Source organism: Hypanus sabinus, chromosome 4 (assembly GCF_030144855.1).
Source record: "Hypanus sabinus isolate sHypSab1 chromosome 4, sHypSab1.hap1, whole genome shotgun sequence".
Classification (NCBI taxonomy): domain Eukaryota; kingdom Metazoa; phylum Chordata; class Chondrichthyes; order Myliobatiformes; family Dasyatidae; genus Hypanus; species Hypanus sabinus.
Window position 1 is genome coordinate 2,343,440 of NC_082709.1, and position 25,510 is coordinate 2,368,949.

The 25,510-nt window shown below is 40.7% G+C and overlaps 1 protein-coding gene across 2 annotated transcripts in view; it reads left to right on the top strand.

Annotated features, from left to right (window-relative positions):
- nckap5l (NCK-associated protein 5-like) overlaps positions 1–25,510 on the top strand; it is a 954,759-nt gene that overhangs the window by 323,245 nt on the left and 606,004 nt on the right. Inside the window, exon 1 of one of the 2 annotated variants that reach the window (XM_059966285.1) lies at positions 19,844–19,906. The exons of the other annotated variant lie outside the window; for it this stretch is intronic. The gene's annotated coding sequence lies outside the window, so the exon portion shown is untranslated. Of the gene's footprint in view, positions 1–19,843; positions 19,907–25,510 lie in introns of those variants that run through there. 2 annotated transcript variants of the gene reach the window in all.

Below are 25,510 nucleotides of genomic sequence, written 5' to 3' on the forward strand. Positions count from 1 at the left end.
AATTTCATCAAGTTCTGCGGGCTGGATTAAAAAGCTTAACGGGCCGTATATGGCCCACGGGCCATAGTTTGCCCATGCCTGGTCTAAGACAAGAGGGCACAGCCTCAGGATAAAGGGGCGTCCATTTAAAACAGAGATGTGGAGGCATTCCTCTAGCCAGAGGGTGCTGAATTTGTGGGAATTTGCAGCTGTTGAGGCCAAGTTGTTGGGTGTATTTAAAGCAGAGCCTGATTGGTTCTTAATTGGACACGGCATCAAAGGTTATGGGGAGAAGACTAGGGAGTGCGGCTGAGAAGGGTAGAAAAGGATCAGCCATGACTGAATAGCAGAGCAGACTCGATGGGCCAGATGGCCTAATTCTATTCCTGTGTCTTATGGTCTTATGCTCATGAATGGATGTGAGCAGTCACAATGGATGCTGCCAGGTGAATATAATAAATGATGAAAATGGAGCCACTTCAAACACTCGGCATTAAGGGAGAGCTGACACAGGATGAGAATAGGAGTGAGAGAAGCAGTGGATGATCACCAGTTGAATAGAGGCTGTAACAAAGCATTGAGAAACTTGTAAGTGCCTGCAGCAGAAGTAAATAAGGATTGTGCTTATCCCGTTTCAGGTGTCTTTAAAATGTTCTGCCATATTTTAAATCAATCAGCTGCTTTTTCTTCCTGCTGAAGGTAATGTGATTTGGAAACATTTCTTCCACCCAGACCTATTTCTTCTGAAAAGGCCTTTCAGAAACCTTTAGTGCATATATACTTCTGCTTCTAATCAGTTATGTGAATTTTTCCAGAAATAATTTAAAATGCTGCCATGGGTGTTCAAAAGCTGTAAAGTTATGTTCAAAGTTTTCAAAGGTACATTTAATGTCAGAGAAAAGTATACAACATACATCCTGAAATGCTTTTTCTTCACAACCATCCACTGAAACAGATGTGTGCCCCAAAGAATGAATGACAAGGTAAATGTTAGAACCCCAAAGTACCCCCCAGCTCCCCCTCCCACGCACAAGCAGCAGCAAAGTAATGATCCCCCTCCCCCACCAGCAAAAAAATCTTTTCACAGCAAGAGGGAAGACATAACAAACAACTCACTGGTTTACAATATTAAAGCTCTGTTGTGTGGCTTCTTCTAAGCTCTGTGCCAAAGAACTCAGGCCTCTGGGCACACAATCAGCAGCCAGCTTGCTGCTTTCAATCTTCCGTCTTCCACGACGCACCAGGAGGTGGGACCAACCTCGAGGCTGCCCGCCTCCAGAGTCATGAAGAGCCGGCACTCTGAAGGCACACTAGTCTTTTAGGCTTCGTCTTTGGTGTATCGAATATCGGCCAGTCATTAGACCCCAAGAGCAGGTCCCATTCCTGCAAAGAACCAAAGTCAGCCTCTAATTTCATGTCAGGGTCTTCAAAAGAATCCTGAAAGGGAGAAATAGAGATATTAAAGATAGAAATAGAACTGTTTCTGAAGATAGAAGTAAAGGAGTTGCCGTTAGGCGCCATTATCCTCCTAAGCTCCTTAAACCTCTGGGTAGATCACATTTAGAGAATTGTGTTGAGTTCTGGTCACCTCATTATAGAAAAGATGTGGAAGCTCCAGAGTTCAAATTTCAAAGTAAGTTTATTATCAATGTACATATATGTCACCAAATACAACCCTGAGATTTCTTTTCTTGTGGGCAATTGCAGCAAATACAAGAAACGTAATAAAATCAGTAAAAGTGCACACCCAACAGGATGGACGATGACCAATGTGCAAAAAGAACAAACTATGCAAATATAAAAAGAAAAAAGACATAAGTAAATAAGCAACAAATATCAAGAGAACGAGATGAAGGTGGGTCCATAGGTTGTGGGAACAGTTCCGTGTTGGGGCATGAAGTTATCCACTCTGGTTCAAGAGCCTGATGGCTGAGGAGTTCCTGAACAATGTGGTGTGGGGTGCTGAGCTCCTGTGCCTCCTTCCCGATAGCAGTAATGAGAAGAGAGCATAGCTCAATGGTCCAGGTCCTCGATGATGGAGACAGCTTTCCTGCGAAATCATTTAACGTAGATGTGGTCACAGGTGGGGAGGGCTTGACCCGTGATGGACTGGGTTTTATCCATTACTTTATGTAGACTGTTTTGTACAAGGGCATTGGTGTTTCCATACCAAGCCATGATGTAAACAGTCAGTATACTCTCCGCCACACATCTAAAGAAGTTTGTCAAAGTTTTAGAGAAATTGAAGAGAGGAGACTTAGCAGGATGTCGCCTAGATTTGTGAGGATAGATTAAGCGAGCTAGGGCTTTTCTCTTTGGAGCGAAGGAGAATGAGAGGTGACATAATTGAAGTGTACAAAATGATAAGAGGCATAGGTGGAGTGGACAGCTAGAGACTTTTTCTCAGGGTGGAAATGGCTGATACGAGGGACATAATTCTAAGGTAATTGGAGGAATATATACTGTAGGGGGAGGTGGGAGTGGAACACACTACCAGGGGTGGTGGTCGAAGTGGATACATTGGGGACATTTAAGAGACTCTTAAATAGACACATGAATGAAAGAACATTAGAAATAGGAGCGGGAGTCGGCCATCTGAACTGTTGAGCCTGCTCCACCATTCAATAAGATCATGGCTGATGTGACCATGGACTCATCTCCAACTACCTGCCTTTTCCCCACAACTCTTAATTTCTCTACTACGCAAAAATCTATCCAACCAGCAGGACCCTTCCTGTTGAAGGGTCACAGCCCAAAGCATTGATTTCCATCGATGCTGCCTGGCCTGCTGAGTTCCTCCAGTGCTTTGTGTGTGTTGCTTGGATTTCCAACATCTGCAGATTTTCTCTTGTTTGTACTTGATTTCTGAGTTAATTTTGGAAGATTAACAGAAGTGATAAAGCATTTGTTCACTGACAATTTGCACTAATTTCTCTATGTTTCTATTTGGGAACAAAACCCAATTTCCCCTCAGGATCAATAAAGTCTGTATGTCTGTCTGTCTGTCTGTCTGTCCTGCTCCAGTTCTTGCGCAGCACAGAAACAGAACCATGAGAATGGCAAATTGTAAAGGTACTAAGCATAAAAGACGGAACTTAAAGCTGTTTCGCCTCAGGAATGCAATTAGACATTTCTTCTCCATCTCTTTGAAGGGATGACACAGTAAAATGATGGTCTGCAATGTGGTGGGTTCTGGCAACTGCTGGAATCCACCACCAATGCACTTCACCTGCCTGGAATTTTCCAGGTGTAAGTGACCAAATAAGCTGACCCCTCACCCTCCTCTCCTGCTTCCAGTGGGCTGAGGAGGATGAGAAAGGTGCCCAGGATTCAGGTGGCAGGATGCTAATGCCCTGCTTCTGCAATGCCCTCAATCCTTTTGACAGTTTGCCCTAATCATATTCTTTTCAATTGTTTTTTTTTACATCTCTGAATAGTTAAAGATTCAGTAGCTTAAAATAGAAAAGAAACACAATCCTTTAATACTATTAATGAATAATAAAATATATTAGGAAGTTATATAAGCTAAAATAAGTTTCACTTATCTGCCCTCCTTGCACCTTGAACAGCACGTGCTTTCCTGTAAACGTTTTGTTAAGTCGTGTTGTGGAAAGGAGAATTAAATGCACTGGGATTTGATCCTCAGCTCCTTCTGTATTTTTCCTTTAGCTCAATGTGTACTGATATTCAATTTGAGCTGGCCTTTAGAAGCTACACTCAGCAGTACAGCTTGGCTCAGTAAAATAGTTTTATTCAAACAAATCATATTGTTTTCTGGCACTATAAACTTAGCAAGACTAATTCTACTTTGGACAGTAGTGTAGAAGAGATATCAGAGGCCATAATCTCTCACTTTTTATTAATCTCCAAAGTCAAATACGTCTCTCCACACTTCCTCCTGTGATTTGATTAAAATGAGATAAAGGAGAGACATTATTTTCTCTACAGTTATTAGATGATAGAAGCCCGTAACATGCCAAGTAGTTATTGCCTCAGAATCTGCTGCCAGTGGCAATCTGCCCATGCTCACAGCTGATATGCTGATGAAGTACGAATTAGCAATTTGCTAATATTACCAAACGGAAAATTGAAGATTTATGTCTACAGTGGCAAAGCTCTTGATGCCTTGTCTGAATTTCCACCTAGAAAATGAATGAAAATATGTATGAAGCCCTACACTCAGTCTTTACATGTTGTGTAGGACTGAATGCTACCTAATGTTCCTGAATATTAATAATAAATTCAAATGCTAAAAATTATTAAAATGTTTTAGGAACTTTATGACTTAAAACACTAAACAATTAGAATTGTGGTGGCATTGCAGAAGCCATTTGATATATTAAGTCCATGCATGCTCCTCTTAAAACCAGCTCTTCTATCCCAGTCTCTTAGCCAGGCTCTGTAATTGGTTTTAAAAATGATGTATGGAACCTTCTCCCTCCCTTTCATTCTGGCAGCTGTTGCTTTTCATCCAAACAAGTTGACCTGCTGATTGTTGCAGATTCAGTGGGGAGTCCATTGATGTTCTGCCTCCGGAGTTTACAGTCAGAAAATAACAGCTCACTGCCAGTGGGACCCAACCAACAAGCCCAGCGTCCAACATTCCCATCAGCACGCTGAATCTGCTGGCAAGTATGGGGGTGGGTAGGTGGTGAATGGGACCAATTTGCTCTAGAAACGCTAGCACTTCCAGCTCACTAAACTTCTGTTCCAATGGAAGTGGAATATTCTTCTTAACAAAATAAAAAGATTAGAATTATTTGTCAGAGGTATATCATAACATTGTTACAAACTGTAGCATTTTAGAAATGAACCAGCAGCAATAGACTACACCTGAAGTCTGGTTTTGATGTTAAAACCATTATCTTTATTAGTAACTACTTGTAATATAGTAAGTTAAACCCAGATAAACAAATACAACTCCCAAACTATATTGAGTTTGGAGGAAGAGCAAGGCTTAGAGTCTTGAAAATGGTAAAGTAGGGGAAGTTCAGTTCATACACGGAATAAAGTGATGGGAGAGAGATAGTTGTCATCCAGGGTAAATGTAGAGAGGAGGCAATTATGTCGACTTCCACAGGTTCCACGATGGTAAAATGAGATAACAGTCGTCGTAGATTTTATCTGTCGTATCATTCCAAACCCACATACGAATTATCACCGAAAGTGACTTCTCACAGGGATATCGTCTTCAAGTGAAGACACCACACCACACCACATACCCAGGCAAGGGTTAACACATAAGCAGTCTCCACCGGATATCCCAAACTAAATCCTCTCCTATGGTGACCGTCACACCTTGGTTATGCACCGTATGCCGATGATCAACACACCCTTTTGGGCATAGGGGAGTTCCAAACCCAGCTATGACCAGCTGAAGCTGCTGACTTTAGTGTTTCACTCTCTCTCTCCTTCTGACTTCAGACAATGACTGATGGTGTCCTTGTTTTTAAAGTTAAATAAGCTGCAGGTCAGTCAGTGAACAACATCATAGTCCCGTCTCACTCAGGCACTCCCTTAAACAAAGCCTATGGGTTCATAACAACATCAAATTGAACTGTGAAAGGCATCAAGTCAAATCAGTGAGGATTGCACTGGGGAACTCACAATTGTTATCACGTTTCCGACACCAACATAGCATGGCCGCAACTCACTGATACAGAGGTTTCCAACCTGGAGTCCATGGACTCCTGGCTTACTGGTATTGGTCCATGGTTGGGAACCCCTGCGCTAACCCTAGCTGAATGACCGGAAGAAACCCTCGTGGTCACAGGGAGAAAGTACAAATTCCTTACAGACTGCAGCAGAAACTGAAGCCTGATCAGTGATGGCCGGTTCTGTGGAGTCACACTAACTACTGTACTGTCCCCAAAGAAAGGCTGGAATAACAAGAGCCTAGCTTGGTTCCCAAACCACCCCACACTTATGATGAAAGAGCACACAATCAACTCATTTACCAAATATTGTGTAATGAAGACCTCAGAGATGTCAATAAACAACGCAATCATTTTCTTTTCAGTCAAATATTGATATATTCCCCCAAGATGAAAAAGGGTTTTTTAGTATGGATATCTGAGGTAGTCAAATTATTAATTTCATTGATTGTGATTCTTAGAGAGAATGAATAACAAGTCTAAGTGATATCATGCAATCCAAATTGGAGACCCAGTTGTAGATTTTATCTTAATTCAGAATCAGGTTTCTTATCACTGATGGATGCTGTGAAATCTGTTGTTTTGCTGCAGCAATAAAGTGCAGCAGATGAAAATTACTATAAGTTGCAACAAATAAATGGAGGGCAAAAGAGAAATAGTGAGATTGTGTTCATGGATTGATGGAGGTGAAGAAGTGGTTGCTAGACTGTTAAGTGTGGGTTTTCTAGTCCTCTACCTCCTCCCTGATGGTGGCAATGAGAGGGCATGTCCCAGATGGTGAGATTCCCTAATGGTCGATGCCACCTTCTTCAGGCACTGCCTTTTGAAACTGATGGAGAGGGTTGTGCCTGTGATGGAGCTGGCTGAGTCTATAGCCTCTTTCAATGCACTTACTGCATATGGGACATGCAAATTGTTGCGGAGACCAGTAAATGTTGCCCATTGTAAATTGCCAATGATCTGATACACTGTTTCAGAGCTGACCACGTTGTTGTGGGTCTTAGGCCAGACTGGATAAGATACCATATTTCCTTTCACAAAGGATAAAGCGAACCAATGGTTCACGGCCAACTTCAGCTTCCACATTCTTAGTTTTCTGTTTTCAGTTTCTTGATTTGAAGTTCCCCAAATACCAGGGTAACAGTCAAACATTTTTTTCCCACATCAGTTCCAAGCCTTTAGATACTAATTCTTTATGTAACTACATAGCCAGTTGTTTTGGAGAAGAGAGTAGTTTGTCATCCTGAACCACTGCAGTTCTGAGTGTACACCTCAGTACCGTTAGGTAGACAGTTCCAGGGTTTTTGACTTCAACATCAATGGAGGTAAAGTGATTTATTTGCTGACAGGATGGATTAAAAGTTGAAGTAAAACCTTCATGGGGTAATGTTCTGACATGTCTCTTGCCTTTGATCTTCTAATTTGTCATAACTGAGTTTTCTAGGCATTGTCAAGGAAGCCCTGATGGGTCACTGCAGTGCACACAGCAACCTCAGCGTAGTCCTGTTGGAGGCAGGGGATGTTTAACATGATGGATGGAAAGTAAATCAAACACACTCTTTTAAACCAGATGTTGTCAAGCAAGAGAAGAGTATTCCATTATACCATGGATTTCTACCAGAAAGGCTTTGATGAGTCACTCACCACAGGATACTCAGGCATTGACACATACTTGTAGCCTTGAGTATTTATGTAGCTCGGGCAGTTAAGCTTGTGGTCAAAACAAAGTTTCTAGTAAGGACAGCATGAGTGAAAAATAATAATTTCCTTTTCACAAAGCAAATATTCAATAACTTTTAAAAATGTTATATATATATATATCATATATATACAGATATAGATATAGATAGATAGATAGATAGATAGATAGATAGATAGATAGATAGATAGATAGATAGATAGATAGTTAGATACAGTGAAATGCAAAAGTTTGGGCACCCCTGGTCAAAATTTCTGTTAGTGTGAATATCTAAGTGAGTAAAAGATGACCTGATTTCCAAAAGGCATAAAGTTAAAGATGACACATTTCTTTAATATTTTAAGCAAGATTACTTTTTTATTTCCATCTCTTACAGTTTCAAAATAACAAAAAAGGGAAAGGGCCTGATGCAAAGGTTTGGGCACCCTGCATGGTCAGTACTTAGTAACACCCCCTTTGGCAAGTATCACAGCTTGTAAATGCTTTCTGTAGCCAGCTTAGAGTCTTTCAATTCTTGTTTGGGGGATTTTCACCCATTCTTCCTTGCAAAAGGCTTATAGTTCTGTGAGATTCTTGGGCCGTCTTGCATGCACTGCTCTTTTGAGGTCTATCCACAGATTTTCGACGATGTCTAGGTTGGGGGACTGTGAGGGCCATGGCAAAACCTTCAGCTTGCGCTTCTTGAGGTAGTCCATTGTGGATTTTGATGTGTGTTTAGGATCATTATCCTGTTGTAGAAGCCATCCTCTTTTCAACTTCAGCTTTTTTGCAGACAGTGTGATGTTTGCTTCCAGAATTTGCTGGTATGTAATTGAATTCATTCTTTCCTCTACCAGTGAAATGTTCTCCATGCCTCTGGCTGCAACACAAGCCCAAGGTATGATCAATCCACCCCCGTGGTTAACAGTTGGAGAGGTGTACTTTTCATGAAATTCTGCACCCCTTTTTCTTCAAACCTACCTTTGCTCATTGCGGCCAAAAAGTTCCACTTTAACATCATCAGTCCACAGGACTTGTTTCCAAAATACAGCAGGCTTGTTCAGATGTTCCTTTGCAAACTTCTGATACTGAATTTTGTGGTGAGGATGCAGGAGAGGTTTTCTTCTGATGACTCTTCCATGAAGGTCATATTTGTGCAGGTGTCGCTGCACAGAACAGTGCACCACCACTCCAGAGGCTGCTGAATCTTCCTGAAGGTCTTTAGCAGTCAAACGGGGGTTTTGATTTGCCTTTCTAGTAATCCTATGAAAAGTTCTCTCAGAAAGTTTTCTTGGTCTTCTGGGCCTCAACTTGACCTCCACCATTCCTGTTAAATGCCATTTCTTAATTACATTACGAACTGAGGAAACGGCTACCTGAAAATGTTTTGCTATCTTCTTATAGCCTTCTCCTGCTTTGTGGGCATCATTTATTTTAATTTTCAGAGTGCTAGGCAGCTGCTTAGAGGAGCCCATGGCTGCTGATTGTTGGGACAAGGTTTGAGGCGTTAGGGTACATTATTTATAAAGCTTTGAAATTTGCATCACCCGGCCTTTCCTAACAATGACTGTGAACAAGCCATAGCCCTTACAAGCTAATTAAGGTCTGAGACCTTGGTAAAAGTTATCTGACAGCTCAAATCTCTTGAGTTGCCCAAACTTTTACATGGTTCTCCTTTACTTTTTTGCACTCTAAAATTGTACAAAACAAAAATAATACACTAATCTTGTTTAAAATTTTGAAAAGAATGTTTCATCTTTAACTTTATGACTTTTGGAGATCAGTTCATCTTTTACTCACTTAACTATTCACAGTAACAGAAATTTTGACCGGGGTGCCCAAACTTTTACATGCCACTGTGTGTGTGTATATATATATATATATATATGTATATGCACCATGCTTGCTACATTTCAATGAATGTACAGTATATATATTCATTGAACTGTAGCATGGTACAAGCCCTTCTAGCCTAGCAATTCCCCAATTGAATCCTAGCTTAATCATGGAACAATTTACAATGACCAATTAACCTACCAACCGGAAAGTCTTTGGACTGTGAGAGGAAACCCATGCAGTCACGGGGAGAATGTACTAACTCCTTACAGGCAGTGGCAGGAATGGAAGCCGGGTTGTCTGTACTGTAAAGCATTGCGCTAACCACTACACCACCGTGCTGCAACATAGTTTCATATAGCGAAAGCAGATTCTGGAAACTTCCAGTAAATTGGTCAGCAATTATTGACAACAGATTAATGTTACAGGATATTTACTTCTCTTTGAAACTGATGTCCGATTGGGTGAAAGCTGGAATTGAAAGAGACAAATGAGGGATCTGGATAATGGAGCTTTTGGGAATCTCATATGATGTTGAACACTTCAGCTTTCTCCCATCATGCCTAACAAGTACTTCATACCAGATACAATGATTTCCAAGTATCACATTGGCACATTGGCAACTTAGGCATGTTGTGTTCAGAAAAAAATTACTATTTTACACAAAAGATATGTTATTTCTTCATTTCACGAACACGAAAAAATCTGCTGATGCTGGAAATCCAAGCAACACACACAAACTGCTGGACAAACTCAGCAAGCCACTTATTTTTTAAATTAATCTACACTCCATCCACCAGAAAAAGGGGATCTCCCAGTGGCCACCTACAGACGTACTTTAATTCCACTTCCCATTTCCATCTGGTATATCCATGCATGACCTCCACCATGGACAAGACGAGGCCACATTTAAGTAGGAGGAACAACACCTTATATTCCGTTTGGGTAGCCTTTAACCTGATGGCATGAACATTGATTTGTCAAACTTCCAATAATCCCTCCCTTCACCATTTCCCATCTCGTTTTCTCTCTCTCATGTTACCTCCTTGCCCATCCATCGCCTCCCTCTCGTGCTCCTCCTCCTCCCTCCTTTTTTTGTTTCTTCCATGGCCTTCCGTCTCTTTCCCCAGTCAACTTCTCAGCTCTTTAGTTCATTCTTTCCCCTCCAAGATTCACCTAGTGTTTCTCTCTCTCCTCCCCCCACCTTTCAAATCTACTCGCCAGCTTTTTTTCTCCAGTCCTGCCCAAGGGTCTCAGCCTGAAACTTCAACGATACTCTTTTCCATAGATGCAGCCTGGCCTTCTGAGCTCCTCCAGCATTTTGTGTGTGTTATCCTTTTAGTTGCTACTTAGTTATTGTTCATGTATTGATTGCATAATAATAAGTGGATGTGTTGTTGGGCAGTAAGCCGGGGTATTGTATGTCTGTATTTACATTTGTCAAACAAGAGCAGTATGCTCAACGTGGTTACAGAGGGTGAATGCTGCTGGCAGCAAATTCACCTTCATATTCTCAAAATCACAAGTTTTGATGGAATTGAATGGAGCTTCAGAAGACAGAGTTTGAAGGAGGCTAAAGTCAAGAACAGAGCTATACTATGAACTCACTTTCAAGGACTCTTCATCTAATTATCTCAATATTTATCACTTATTTATTATTGTTATTTCCTTTTTTCGTATTTGGACAGTTTGTTGTCTTTTGCACATTAGTTGTTCACCCTGTTGGTGTGATCATTCATTGATTCCATTATGATGTTGAATTTATTGAGTATGCCCACAATAAAAAGAATCTCAGGGGAAAGGGATCTAGAGCAGTATTTCCCAAACTTTTTTAGCACAACACCCCACTAAAGCACTTTCATACTTGCCAACACCCTTCTTGGGCCCCCATAGTGTAAAAACATGTCTACCATAAGCTAATGAAATGCCCTAGTTAAGATTTTTACCACTAATGTGTAGGGTATTTCATTAAGACCCTTGACAACAGAAGCCAAGCTGTCTTAATCATACTCGACTTCGGCAAGGCATCTGACATGGTCCCCCACCAGAGGTTACCACGTAAGCTTGAACATGTGGGCATTAACAACAGCTTTCTACATTGGTTAAAGATGTTCCTTACCCAAGGAGAGCGACGTGTGCTTCTTGAGGGGGCAGAGTCCCCTGAATCTCTCGTGCCATCCGAAGTGCCCCAGGGGTCCGTGTTGGGTGACCCTTACTATTTTTCATTTACATCAACGACTTGCCAAGTATAGTCAAGTCCAAGGTCAGACTCTTTGCAGATGACTGCATAATTTACTGTGAGATAAAAAATGACCAAGATGTTCAGTTGCTGCAAAACAATATTGATTCATTATGTCAATGGGAGTCTTGATGGCAAATGTCCTTCAACTCATCTAAATGTTAAGCCATGCATGTCAATCACAAAGTTAAACCAATCAACATGACACATAACATGAAAGGAAAGATTCTTGAACCAGTCACCCACCACCCATATCTTGCTGTTGAAATTAGCAAGGATCTTAACTGGACATGCCACATCAATCAGATTACAGCCAAAGCAAACAAAATACTGGGTGTCCTGCAAGGAAACCTCCACTCATGTAGTGAATCCGTCGAGGTCACGGCATACAAGACACTCGTCTGTGAGTATTGCACGGCCATATGGGATCCCCATCAAGCTAACAATAAGAAGTCCATCGAAAAAATCCAATGTGGTGCTGCTCGCTTTGTGCTAAACGATTACAGCAGGAAATCCAGTGTCACCAACATGCTCTCTAAACTTCAATGGGAACCACCTGAAGACCGACGTACTAAACTACTATTAATCTTCATTTTCAAAGAAGTTCACAACATCACTCCATCAGACGTCCAAATTCGTCACAGGGTCAGTTCAACTCGACAGCAAACTGGACCTTACACACTGGAAACCCCTTCATTCAACAAGATTTGCTACCAGTACTCCCTCTACCCACGATCAACAAGAGAGTGGAATCTTCTGCTGCCAGACCTATGCAATATTTCTAAAATTACTATTTTTAAAGATAGACTCAATCAAATCAATTTAGGGGATCTAGTCAAAAAAGCTCACTTTACAATTTACCTCTCACGCTGTTCACACCGCCTGGGTGTTACTAACACCGTCAGTGCTGGCACAGTACCAAGCAGAAGCAGAAATAGAAGCAGCTTTCTGTCGAAGCAGAGTGTCCTACTGATAGCATGTTTTGGTTTTAGGTATAGCTAAGGGGCTGCGGCGCTTAACTTAGGAACGTTGTGTCAGCCAGTCAGGATAGTAGAATTGGGAGAAAGCTGGGCAGAGAGAGATTTGTCTTTTTGGCAGCAGCTGCAGAGAGGACTGGAGGGAAGGTGGCTGAGGATGCCCTGGGAAGGAGTGTCTCCATTGCACATTGTGCTTTGTACAGGGGTAAATAGTTCCAAGGAGGAATGGCCAGTACTCCAGGGAGATTGCCCGTTTGTTTGAGTTGGATTTTGAGCAAAGTTCTGGATGTGGTGTGTGCTTTCACACAGACCATGGGTCCACAGTGTGAGTGACAAGACAACTCCAAAGATGTGCACATTTAGACCATGTAAATTGTAATGGGTGCTTTGATTTTTTTTCCCTTTTTTTCCCCCACCAACTGTATGATAAGACTGAAATTCATAAATATACTTTCTTTATAACTTGATGCAGTGCACGATTTGTTATTTCTTGCCGACTGACAATTGTGTGTGGGTAATACTTACACAGCATTCACTCAAATCGAGGTTTCTTTCATCGCTAGCTCTACTTTCATACTGACTCTATACACCTACTAGTTATAAAAGGTAGCCTTCTCACCACTGAGTCCCATGGCTGTTAGCGAGGTTGGCAAAGAGCCAAGTTTGCATACCAGCCCAGTGAGGGGCTTCACTAATATAAGAAAAATGGTTCTGCTTTAAAATTCTTCTTTGTCTTTTAGCCTAGCTTACACAGTACCTGTGCACTGTACATCAGGTTGGTATCAATGTGATCCTTAAGCTTAATGGTTTTTAGCAAGAGTTATCTGGTTTAAGTTGTGATAGCAAAAGCTTCAAGTCCCCAAGTGCAACAATATCCAAGCGGTTTCGGGTTTATGCGAGAATGTGGTTCACTGACTGAAGCCTCTTTCAAAAAGATAGGAGGATGGAAATGCAATAAACAGCAGTTTGGCTCTTCTCTAAAGACTGGGAAACTTCGTATGACAGTGCAGCTTCATACCACCAAAGCTGACATTTTTGAAAAGCATTTTGTTTCTTCATCATTTTGAATTTTGATGATTTCTTCTTGCAAGCTCTCTTCCTGTTCTGCCACTTTGCAAAGAAATGGGTTGATTACCCAGTCTGGAATTTCCAGATCATTCAAATCCTTGAATCAATTCTGAAAATCCTTCTTCAGTGACTGCAGGTGTAAGCAATATTCTTGCAAACCACCAGCTGTGAAAGAGAGTTCCATACTTCCCATTCAGGGAAACTGAGAACATTCTTTTCCAAAGTTTTGCTTATATATTTCCAATTTTCCAATAAAAATGGATACTGCTGTTTTTGTCTCAATTAAATTGAAGTTCTCACTCTGCAGTTTCATATTTAGAATTTTCATTTTGAACACAGATCAGCTAGGTATGCCACATCTCCCTGTAGAAGTTAAATCTTGTTTCCCAAGTTGTTGTCAACTTTGAGCAAAAATTCAACCATAGTGTCAAAAAGATCAAAGAAACACTTTGAGCAGCAGCCTTTTAGCAGCCAATGCACCTCACTCATTTTATCAATATGATGAGCTACAGAGTTATTACTCAGATGAATTGATTTTAAAATACTGGGATCCATTTTGAGAACAGTGGTGAGCACTTCTATTACAGCAGGCATTATTCATCTTTCACCAATTGTATGAGACTTTCCACAGTTTGCTATCAGTTTGGAAATTTTGTAAGAAGCAATGAGACCACTATCAATGTTAAGAGAGATAATGTTTCAGCTATATACAACCCTGGTCAGACCCATTTGGTATACTGTGCCCAGTTCTGGTCACCTCACTACAGGAAGGATGTGGAAGCCATAGAAAGGGTGCAGAGGAGATTTACAAGGATGTTGCCTGGATTGGGAAGCATGACTTATGAGAATAGGTTGAGTGAACTCAGCTTTTTCTCCTTGCAGCAATAAAGGATGAGGTGTGACCTAATAGAGATGTATTAGATAACGAGAGGCATTGATTGTGTGGATAGTCAGAGGCTTTTTCCCAGGGCTGAAATAGTTGCCACAAGAAGACACAGGTTTAAGGTGCTGGGGAGTAGGTACAGAGGAGATGTCGGGGTAAGATTTTTACTCAGAGAGTGGTGAGTGTGTGGAATGGTCTGCCAGCAAAGGTGGTGGAGACGGATACGATAGGGTCTTTTAAGGGACTTTTGAATAGGTACAGAGTAGAAGGCTATGGGTAAGCTTAGTAATTTCTAAGTTTGGGACATGTTCAGCACAACTTTGTGGGCTGAAGTGCCTGTATTGTGCTGTAGGTTTTTATTTTTCTATGTCATTTATAGCTTTCTTGACAAATGATTCAAGTGTGCAATGCTTTTCAAATGTTTCTTTCATTTTCTGGTACTAAGTAATAGCTTAAAAAGCCCCCTTTTAGGGTGTATTTTACAAAAGTGTTCCTGCAATCTTGATGGTTTCATGGCTTCAGTTGAAGGTACAGCTTCACAAATAAGATGCATGGGGTGCCGCTGATCTGATAGGAATGGAATTAAACCTTAATCCGGGTATGTAACATTGTATTGACGCACTTTCCGTAGTCACTGATTCTTAGCAGCAGTAGGATTCAAGGCTTCACCGTCTACAGACTCAGAGATTGCTGTGCATATTTATCCGTCATTAACGGGGCTAAATTTAAAAAAATTTTAAATACGCAAACTGGGAATGCCTTTTGGACGTTAATGATGGAGATGATGTGGATGGAATGTTGGTTGCAGCATGCAAAGGAACAGTGAGGTGAAGATGAAGACAATCACAACAGTGAAAATTATGTTAATAAGCTTAAGATTGGAATCTGAATGTTAGTTGGGATAGAGCTGGTGTTCAGCAAACTGCCTTTATACTATTCCAGTTAGCGTGATTGACCAATCACATAAGGCTTCATAATCCTTAAAGGTGACTCTTGGGTGCACATGTGAAGCCAATGACGCTTTGAACATCAAGAGGAATCCTCAGAGTCAGCAGGTTCACTGATTGGCACTATTTCTCTGTTCAGTTCCAGCCAGTGCTGTACCATTGTGACCTGTTTTCTGTAGATCTGTAGAGAAAGCTGAGAGGGTGTATTTGACTTGCTATCCATTAAACTGCATGAACTCGTTCCATGTCGCAAGCCAAGGGGAACTGTTGGGTATCCCAGTTGCTAATTTTTGCATCCGCAATAACGTCTGCTTGATTGGTAAGGTCGGATGAGATTGCCCAGTTAGAACCATAGAAGCATAGAACATTACAGCACAGAAACAGGCCTTTTAGCCCTTCTTGGCTGTGCCGAACCATTTTTCTGACACATTGTGATGAAGAGTGCTTGTCAGCTGCAGATTTGTGGTTTTCTGTGTTCCTGTGCCTCATCCATTTTTGGAGGGGCCCGCTCTAGTAACAGTTGATCAGGTCTCGTGCCTCGTTAGGGTACCGCTTACCACCCCCCACCCCCCCAGGAATCTTGCAGACCTCCCAATTACTTCTATTTCCTCTAAGTCCTCCTAAGGACATATAACCGGCCCCTTGCAGTGTGGTACAGGGCCATCTGAGGATCACTGGTTTAGCGTTTTCCTGGTGTATATGACAAATAAACTCTTCTTCGGTTTCCAGTCGGAACTGGTATCAATTTTAACCGAAGTTTCGATGACTAACTCTGTCAACTTTTTCGGGATGATTCCAGTGCATGTCCAGTCTAGTGGTATTTATTCCCCTGTTGTCTGTCTGTCCTGATTGGGTAGTCCTCACGCAATCAGGTTTCTGCTGTCCCACATTGTTTACAATTGAATTCCAGTTCTTACAGAGTGAGACCTTCATCTTTGTTAAAGTTCCTCATATTTCTACAATTTCTGCAAGGATTGTCAGAATCCTGAAGAAATACTATGTTAATACCATCCACAAACATGTAAAGAAGCTCATATCGCAGCTTATGTGGGTCAAAGATGACTCAGGACGGCTGCCCTTTGCAGGATTCCCAGTGAAAGTGGAGCAGCGTGTATCGGCCATGTGGGACGTACTGTGGAAACCCACATCAAGGAGCACAGGAGGTGTATCCATTTGGGTTACCTGGAAAAATCCAGAGTAGTACATTGCATTCACAATGGCCGTGGGATTGACTTCAGACACAAAACAACTGTGCCACACCAATGGCTTTTGGGACCACCTGGAGAATTAAGCCATTGAACTAAAACTAAAGGAAAAGAATTTTAACAAAGATGAAGATCTTGCTCTAAGTAAGAACTGGAATTTGATTGTATGCAGGGTATGACAGCAGAAACAGGACTAACCAAACATGAGGGACAGACGATGGGGTCATAAATTCCACCAGACTAGACATGCACACTGATGAAGATGGCAGCGTTTGTCATCAAAACCTTAGTTAAAATCAATACTTGTACCCAGCTGGAAGCCCAAGAAAAGTTTATTCCTAAATCTCACTGTTGTGTATGGTGACATATATGTACTTTGGTAATATATTTACTTTGAACTTTGAAACAGCAGTGTATGGAAGGAGTCTCTGGGCTGCAGAAGGAAATATCTTTGGTTTGACTATGGGATCCTAAGGCTAGAACAGCTGGACATGAGAGAGAATGATTCTGAATAGAGAAGGTAGAAATATCCTCATACATTATTGATGTATTGTTTAATTCGAGGGAAGACGCACAAATTGGGAAATGTCACTTTTTTTTTAAAAAAAAAGGAAGAGTGTAATGAAAGCTTTCCTGAGGAGAATAATAATGTTGCTTCTGAAAGAATATGTGGTCATTCCAAAGGCTTAAAGAAGCAGCTTACAAATCAGTAAACATGGGGCTGAGGAAGGAACTTGCATTTGGAGGGGCAAAGGGTTAAGTGCCAATCACAAGCAGGAAGGGTTCCATGATGGCTTGAAGGGATGTGGCACAAAAACCACTCGAACTGGCTGGCAACAGAGAAGATGAAGGTGAGAAGTTTGGGAAGCGAGGAAAGAATTTAGAAGGCGCACATAAATGAAACTGTGAGTTAATTTTAGTTCAGGGAAATGCAGTTCCAATCATTTTCAAGCAGCTCAAGAATATTTAGAGTTGTGTCCCCCTTTATGGACACTCTGTCCACTTTTATTTCCCCACTACCGTCACAAGATGATATCGTGTGTATCACTCTCAAAATGGGCTACAGTTACTCACTTCGCCTTTCTGACAGCCTTCCCAAACTGTAAAATCTACCTCCTAGAAAGCCAAGGGCATTAAGCTCCTTGGACTATCATTCAATGGTTCCCCTCCAAATTACACACATGCCATCTTATCATTGTTATCATCAGGAAGAAGTTACAGGAGCCTGAAAGCACACACTCAGCGATTCAGGAACAGTTTCTTCCCCTCTGTCACCCGATTCCTAAATGGACATTGAACCCATGAACCCTACGTCACTACTTTTTAAATTTGTTTTTTGCACTAATCATCTTAATTTAAATATTTAATATACATACATATACTTACTGTAATTCATTTTCTTTGGTTATTTATCATGTATTGCAATGTACTGCTGTTGCAATGTTAACAAATGTCATGACATATGCTGGTGATGTTAAACCTGGTTCTGATTCTGATTTGACTTGGAAAAATATTGCTGTTCCATCATTGTTGATGGATCTAACTCACTTTCAAGGACTCTTCATCTCATGTTGTCACTAGTTATTTATTTATTATTGTTTTTTTTGTGTTTGAACATGTTTCCTTTTTCACACTGGTTGAATGCCCAAGTTGGTGTGGTTCCACTGAGTCTGTTCTATGTTTTATTCTGTTGTGAATTTGTTGAGTATGTTTACAGGAAAATGAATCTCAGGGTTGTATATGCTGATATATATGTACTTTGGTAATAAATTTACTTTGAACTATGGAACTTTCTATTCAATACCTCTGTGGTAATCTATTGACTACAAGTTAACATTTCTTTCAACCTGCAACTATGAATTGGAAATGGGCAATAAGTACTTCCTGAGAGTAAAATGAATTGTGTTCTGGCAATCTTTTTCCTATTAAAATCATTGGAGACATTAGAATCATAAGTTCAAGTTACATAAAGCCAAATCTATCAGAGGGAGCAAGAAGCTGGTTAGTGCTGAGCCAGTGATCAACCTTTGAGCACTAGCTTATGGTTTCCTTCACACCTTTAACCATTTCAAATCACTGATAATTTAAACTGACAGTCATACTTAATGAAAGAACTTTCACTTTGCTAAGCAGCATTTCATAGTAGCTTTCTGTGCAGAGTGATTCTTCTAGAAGCTTCTACACTGAAATATACTGTAATACAAAAGACAATATTTTAATAACAAAAAAGGATAATAACCATTCTAAAATAACCATGTGCTTTATACTTAAGTACAACTTCTGCCAGATATATTGATTGATGTATTACTCTTCCAGATTGAGGACTAACTAGTCGTATTTCTCCAGGCATATGCTGCCAAGCTGTGGTATTTTCTTTCTGCAGGGTTAACGGTGCATTCAATAGTGTATCCACCTTGGCTTTAGTCCGTTCATCCAACTCAACTTTCTACTTCCTCACAATAACCACTGGAACATGCATTGGTGAATGTAGTCCTCTCTGCTTCCTTTCATCTGGGACTACATGGGGTATTTGTTTTAGTTTTCCTGTTCTATGATTTCTCAGAATTTTCAGCATTAATAGAAGCAGAGAAAATGGGAATTGGGCTTGATGAGGTGGGGGAAGGGCTGGTAACAGAAATGGAAGTGTTTATATAACAGGTATTATTGTTATGGAGCAAACCAAAGAAATGTGGCAGCTTGTGAATTTGGACGATGAGAATATCTGAGATAACGTGCCACATGACCAGGTGTACCGAGGTTTGGGAAACTGTAACCAGGGGGGTTACGTATGATTCTGCTGGAGCTGCCCTGCAGATTTCTGCTGTTCACGATCTACATCAATGATTTGGATGCTAGAGTCCAAATCAGAATCAGGTTTATTATCACAATCTCCTATGACATAAAATCATTTGCTTTGTAGCAACAGTACAGTTCAAAGGTGTAAAATTGTCATAAATTACAAAATAAATGAATAATGCAGAAAAGAGAAGTAATGAGGTAATATATCACAAACACCTGAAGAAGGGTCTCAGCCTGAAACACCTTTTGCATAGATGCTGCCTGATCCAGCAAAGTGTGCTGCTAATCATGAGGTAATCATGACCATTCAGAACTGTGCTGACAGAGGGAAAAAGCTGTTCCTGAATCATTGAGTGTGGGTCTTCAGGCTCCTGTAACTCCTCCATGATGGTAGCAATGAGAAGAGGGATGCAAGAGAGTGAGGAAAATCAGATTAAGTGCAAGGATATGTGAATGGGACATACTGTGGGAATCTGTGGTTCACAGTTTACATGTGATTTGTATCGTGTGTGAAACTGGTTGTTACTGCTTAAGGAAATGACATCATGTGACCATCTGCAGCATTGTGGAGAACGGACTTTACCAGGTTTTCTCCGTGTATCTGTAAGGACGGCCACAGTAAGAAAATGCTATATAACATTGTAAGCCTTTTTTTATTTAATATTTTCCAGTATCCTAGTAGTTATTTTGAATTAATGATTGGGCCTTTCAGTACTTTTTTCCAGTACAGTAAGAGAGGGAGGGGGAGGGAGAGGTCGGTTTTCAGATAATACCTGTTGTTTCAGACTGTCATGTCAGACATTTTAAGCAATCCTTTTTGAGTCAATATAATATTTCAAAGTATATGTACAATATATAATATTTCTCAGCTATTTCAATGAAATTCACATTCCACCTTTCCTGAATATTTGGTTTCACCATTTACAGAGAGGATTTTTCAGCTTGCTTTAGTATAGTTTTGCATATTAACAGCACATCACATGTCTGTAATTGTACTACAGTGCAAGGAACAAGGCTGCTGGCTTGTTCCTGAATGACGACGTATTACTCCAAAGATGTGAAGAAGTTTCAGAATCAGATAGAATCAAGAAGTGAGAGGATTTTCCAATAGGTATTTCTTTGACACACTGGGAAGGATGGTGCCTGGACTTTGGTATTCTAATTCAGAGATGGCATTGAGATTTTATTATTTCATGAAAGAACACTTCAGGTAACACATCTAAATTACTTCTCTCCTTCAGTTTTTCAGATACAGGATGATAACAGGTAATTTAAATGAACAAAGTTATACACTGCCAGCATCTGTGATGCACATGATTTACTGCACTATTTCAGTTAAGAAACAGGCTTATTTCTTTCTAAAAGTAAGATATAGCTAAGAGTTACTAGGATCAGCATGATCTATTGGTCTAGATCAGATCACTGCAATTGATGTCAGTGGTTGTCAGAGAGAATTCATCAGATTGTTTTCTCAAAATGCCCTGGAATGTTGTGTCTTAAGGGTTTTGTACAGCTTTTAGTGGATTCCATACTCCATGTATTGTGATAAATATTTCATTATCGATGTAATTGAGGGCCTTGAGATTGACCATGGATGTTGCATCCTAGCTGTGTATGTGATAGACAAGACGAGCCAGTACAATATGCAGAGCAAGTTCTTGACCATGCAACAAGCTCTTACTCTCATTGCAACTGATGAATCCAAAGGAACGGCAGAGGCCGGTACCATTTGCTACCAACGGCATCGCAGGGTTTGCCAGTCAGTGTTGAATTCACTGTAGGGTCCCCTTAGGGGTTCCAGCTCAGCAGCTTTCCCTCAGGGATTACTCCTGAAGCCTTCCCCATGAGTGGGTATGGCCACAAAGCAGTGGAAGGTTGAGATCAGAGTTTTCCTTCTCCCAGATGAGCTGCCAATCATGGCTGACGAACCCCATCTGTCCAGAGCAACACACACAAAATGCTGGAGGAACTCAATAGGTCAGGGAGCATCTATGGAAAAGAATGAACAGTTGACATTTTGGGCCGAGACCCTTCATCGTGATGAGGTTATAGAAAGAAGGTGGGAGGAGGGGAGGAGGGTGATAGGTAAAACTGGGGGAGGGGGATGGAAGTCACTGAAGCTTTGTGTGTGTTGCCTTGGATTTCCATCATCTGCAGATTTTCTCGTGCTTGTGTTCTGTCCAAAGCAACTGGTTTTAAGGTGCCTGTAATCCACTTTTTTGCCTTGCTCCTGACAGTAGAAATAGCTCCCCCAGGCCTAGTAGCTAAGCCAGATGTGAAGGCCAGGAGCTGCACTTGGCTGTCAGAGGCGATTTGAGACACGTGACACTGGGAGCATTCAATAGGTAGTGACAGCCTATCCCTATTATCAGCCCCACCCCCTTACAGAATGGCCTATGTAATATTTGTTGATGTAATTCGAGGAACTGTATCATGTGACCAACTGCAACATCATTTGGTTTGCAACTTGAGTACAGAGGTTATCAACCTGGGGTCCATCAACCCCTTGCTTAATGGTATAGGACCATGGCATAAAAAATGTTGGGACCCACTCTGCTGGAAATCTGCCTGACTGTACAGAATGTACAGTAAGAAAATGTAGTCTTGTTACTATGAGCCTATCTTCTGCTTAATAAAGACTTCTGGTTAGTTAGAATTAATGCTTCTGGTACTGCAGAGAGAGATACTGAGACATTCTGTTCAGAGAATGTTCCTTCATTAATTCTTACTAACATATTTTCAGCTTTAATGGAAGCAAAACCTTGGGAAATTGGGATTGATGAGATCAGGGAAAGGTGGTAGCAGAGAGGTGACCAGAGAAGTCTAGGGGAAAATGGAGGTAGTTATATAGCAGGTGTTACTAACATGGAGCAAACCACAGAAGCCTATGATTATGTAGGGAAACACGAAACATGAAAGAAGCGGTTCCAGTGTCTGATAGGAGAAAATGCTGTTGATATTAAAATTGTAGATGAACTCATCCAAATAACACAGGATATTGTTCCCAATAATTCTCTTCCCTCAATATTCTGCTAAATATTTTTACATATTGAATGTAAATAGCAAGACATTTTTACATATCTGACCTTGTACTTCCCTGAAATCCTAGTAATTAGCAGTAGATTCATAATTTAACATTGGTTACTCACAGACACTTTAAAAGACTTGATGAACACCTTAGGAAAACATGATCATACATGTTTAGAATGTAGAAAGTGTAATTGTTTTCAAAGTTAAATCTTTTCAAATATTTGAGGTAGAGTTACATTTCACCTCAAAACTACACAAAGTAGAAAGAAGTTACTTAATAAATGAATATATTTTTGGGAACAAAAAAATAAACCAATTTACATAACAATTCATTTTAGATTCATGTATAACTTACTAACTTACATTTCTGTGCAGTGAAATAAGTACATTTACAAACGTGGGAACGTTCACTATGATTGGAGAACCTAAACTAAAAGAGACGTTAGTATCTCAAAAGAACACCAAAAGAATCATCTTTTAATGATTGTTTTGCTCTAGGAGTGGGCTGGGGAGAAGCAGGCAGATTTATTGTGGCACACTGGTTATGTGGATATCTAACAAGGGTAGGATAGGACAGGATTCATCTGTGTTGATCCATTTGGCTTAACTGTGTGAAGAATGTTTGAAACAAATACACAAATTGAACTTCCTCATGAAGAAGAATTTCACTTCTGATCGGTTGTGGATGAAGCAACTAATGGGATTTGATTCCAAAACATGCAGAGCATAAGGATTAAAAAACTGGAGGTATGAACTGAATTTATTCTGTGAAGTAGATGTTGGATTTCTGCCATTCTCTTTGTATTTACCACTTGACTAATTTATTTGTTTTTTTAGTAAACCTGGCATCAACCAGAGAGTGGTTGGTGCGTGGAATGCACTGCCCGAGTCAGTGGTGGAGGCAGATACACTAGTGAAGTTTAAGAGACTATTGGACAGGTATATGGAGGATTTTAAGGTAGGGGGTTATATGGGAGGCAGGGTTTGAAGGTCGGCACAACATTGTGGGCCAAAGGGTCTGTAATGTGCTGTACTATTCTATGTTCTAACCAGAGTCATCGCAAGGGCAGGATCCAGGCTTGTGTTGACTTAAACTACAACATGTGACTTGCAACTCCAGTTTTCCATTTATAAATAAACTGCTCTTCACTCTTTCAAGATTTGCATTTCCTCTGTGCCCAATATGGTATGGGTTCAAATTGTGTGGTATTTTTGCCTGTATTGTCTGTGGCATCCATCATTTGTCCATCTTTATTCACAGTTTACTCCAAAATATGATGATGTGTGTATGTGCATTCATGTGATAGAAAGATCCATGTCTGAGTAATGTAATGCAACATGAACAGATTGTCCAGATATCTCCAGATTAATTTATCACAGACTTCAGGAAAAGTTAATGAATGTGCAGATAAAACCAAATTTCCTGAAGTTCCACACTTCATTAGTTAGTGCAGGCCCTAAGTGTTATTTGCATAGAGAATTGTGACTTGTTTAACTGGTATTTTGCTAACAGTAACTTCCTGTATTCAATGGATAGTTCACTTAAAAAAGTGTTTCAAGCTACAGTACTGTGCAATAGTCTCAAGCACGTTCTTGTATTTGTTAACATAGAGCAGAGAACGAGTTTATAGATCAGGCAAGAGCAAAGGATGTTGGGAATGGCAAGGATGAAGCGCAGTGGGAGGGCTGTGGAACAGGAGACAGAGAAGGAATGCAAGGGGCAGGGTGACGCAGGTACAGACATAACCAGCCCTGAGACACCAGGCAAGATCATTTGATTCCAAACAATTGGCTTATCGATCATCATAGAGTGTCTCTTCGGTGCTTCCTGCTCCCTGTCCTCTCCCTTCCCATTTTCCTAACCATGATTTCCCTCTCCTTCCCCTCTTCCTACTCTCAGTCCACAATAGAAACCCATATCAGAATCAGGTTTATCATAATTCAGATATGACATGAAATTTTTTGGGGAGGGGAGCAATTTGGGAATTTGGATTACATTTATTTTATTGTTATTCAGTTGACTCCAATTACAGGGTCATAGAGTCATTGAAAAGTACAGCATAGAAACAGGCCCTTTGGCCCATATAATCCTTGCCAAGCTATTTAAGCTGCCTACTCCCATCAATCTGCATTGTGACCATAGCTCACCATACCCCTACCCTTCTTGTACCTATCCAAACTTCTCTTAAACATTGAAATTGATCTTCAATGCACCACTTGTTCTGGCAGCCTGTTCCACACTTTCACAACCCTCTGAGTGAAAAAATTCCACCTCATGTTCTCCTTAAATTTTTTACCCTTCACTCTTAACTCATAACCTCTAATTGTAGTCCCACCCAACCTTTGTGGGAAAAAATCTACTTGCATTTACCCTATCTATACCGCTTATAATTTTGTATACCTCTATTAAATCTCCTCTCAATCTGCTATGTTCCAATGAATAAAGTCCAAGCCTATTCAATTTTTCCATTTAACTCAGATCTTCCAGACCCAGCAACGTCCTTGTAAATTTTCTCTGTTCCCTTTCAATCTTGTTTATATCTTTTCTTAAGGTAGGTGACCAAAACTGCACACACTACTCCAAATTAGGCCTCACCAATGTCTTATACAACTTCAACATAGCATCTCATCTCCTGTACTCATTGCTTTGATTTATGAAAGCCAATGTGCCGAAAGCTTCCTTTCTGACCCTATCTACATCTGACACCATTTTCAATTAATTACAGGCCTGTATTCCCAGATCCCTTAGTTCTACCACGCTCCTCAGTGCCCTATCATTCACTGTGTAAGACCTATCCTGCTTGGTCCTTCTGAAGTGCCTCACCTCACACTTGTCCGCATTAAATTCCATCTGATGTTTTTCAGCCCATTTTTCCAGCTGGTCCAGATCCCTCTGCAAAACATGATAGACTTCTTTGGTGTCCACTATAGCCCCAATCTTGGTGTCATCTGCAAATTTGCTGATGCTGTTAACCTCATTATCATTGAGCCTGTTGATGTAGATGACAAATAACAAAGGAACCAGCACCGATTCCTGCTGCACATCACTAGTCACAGGCCTCCAGTGAGAGAGGCAACTATCTACTACAGCTGTCTGGCTTCTCCCACAAACCCAATGTCTAATTCAATTTACTACCTCATCCTGAAGACTGAATGACTGAACCTTGTAAGACCTTGTCAAGTGCTTTGCTAAGGTCCATGTAGTCAACATCCAC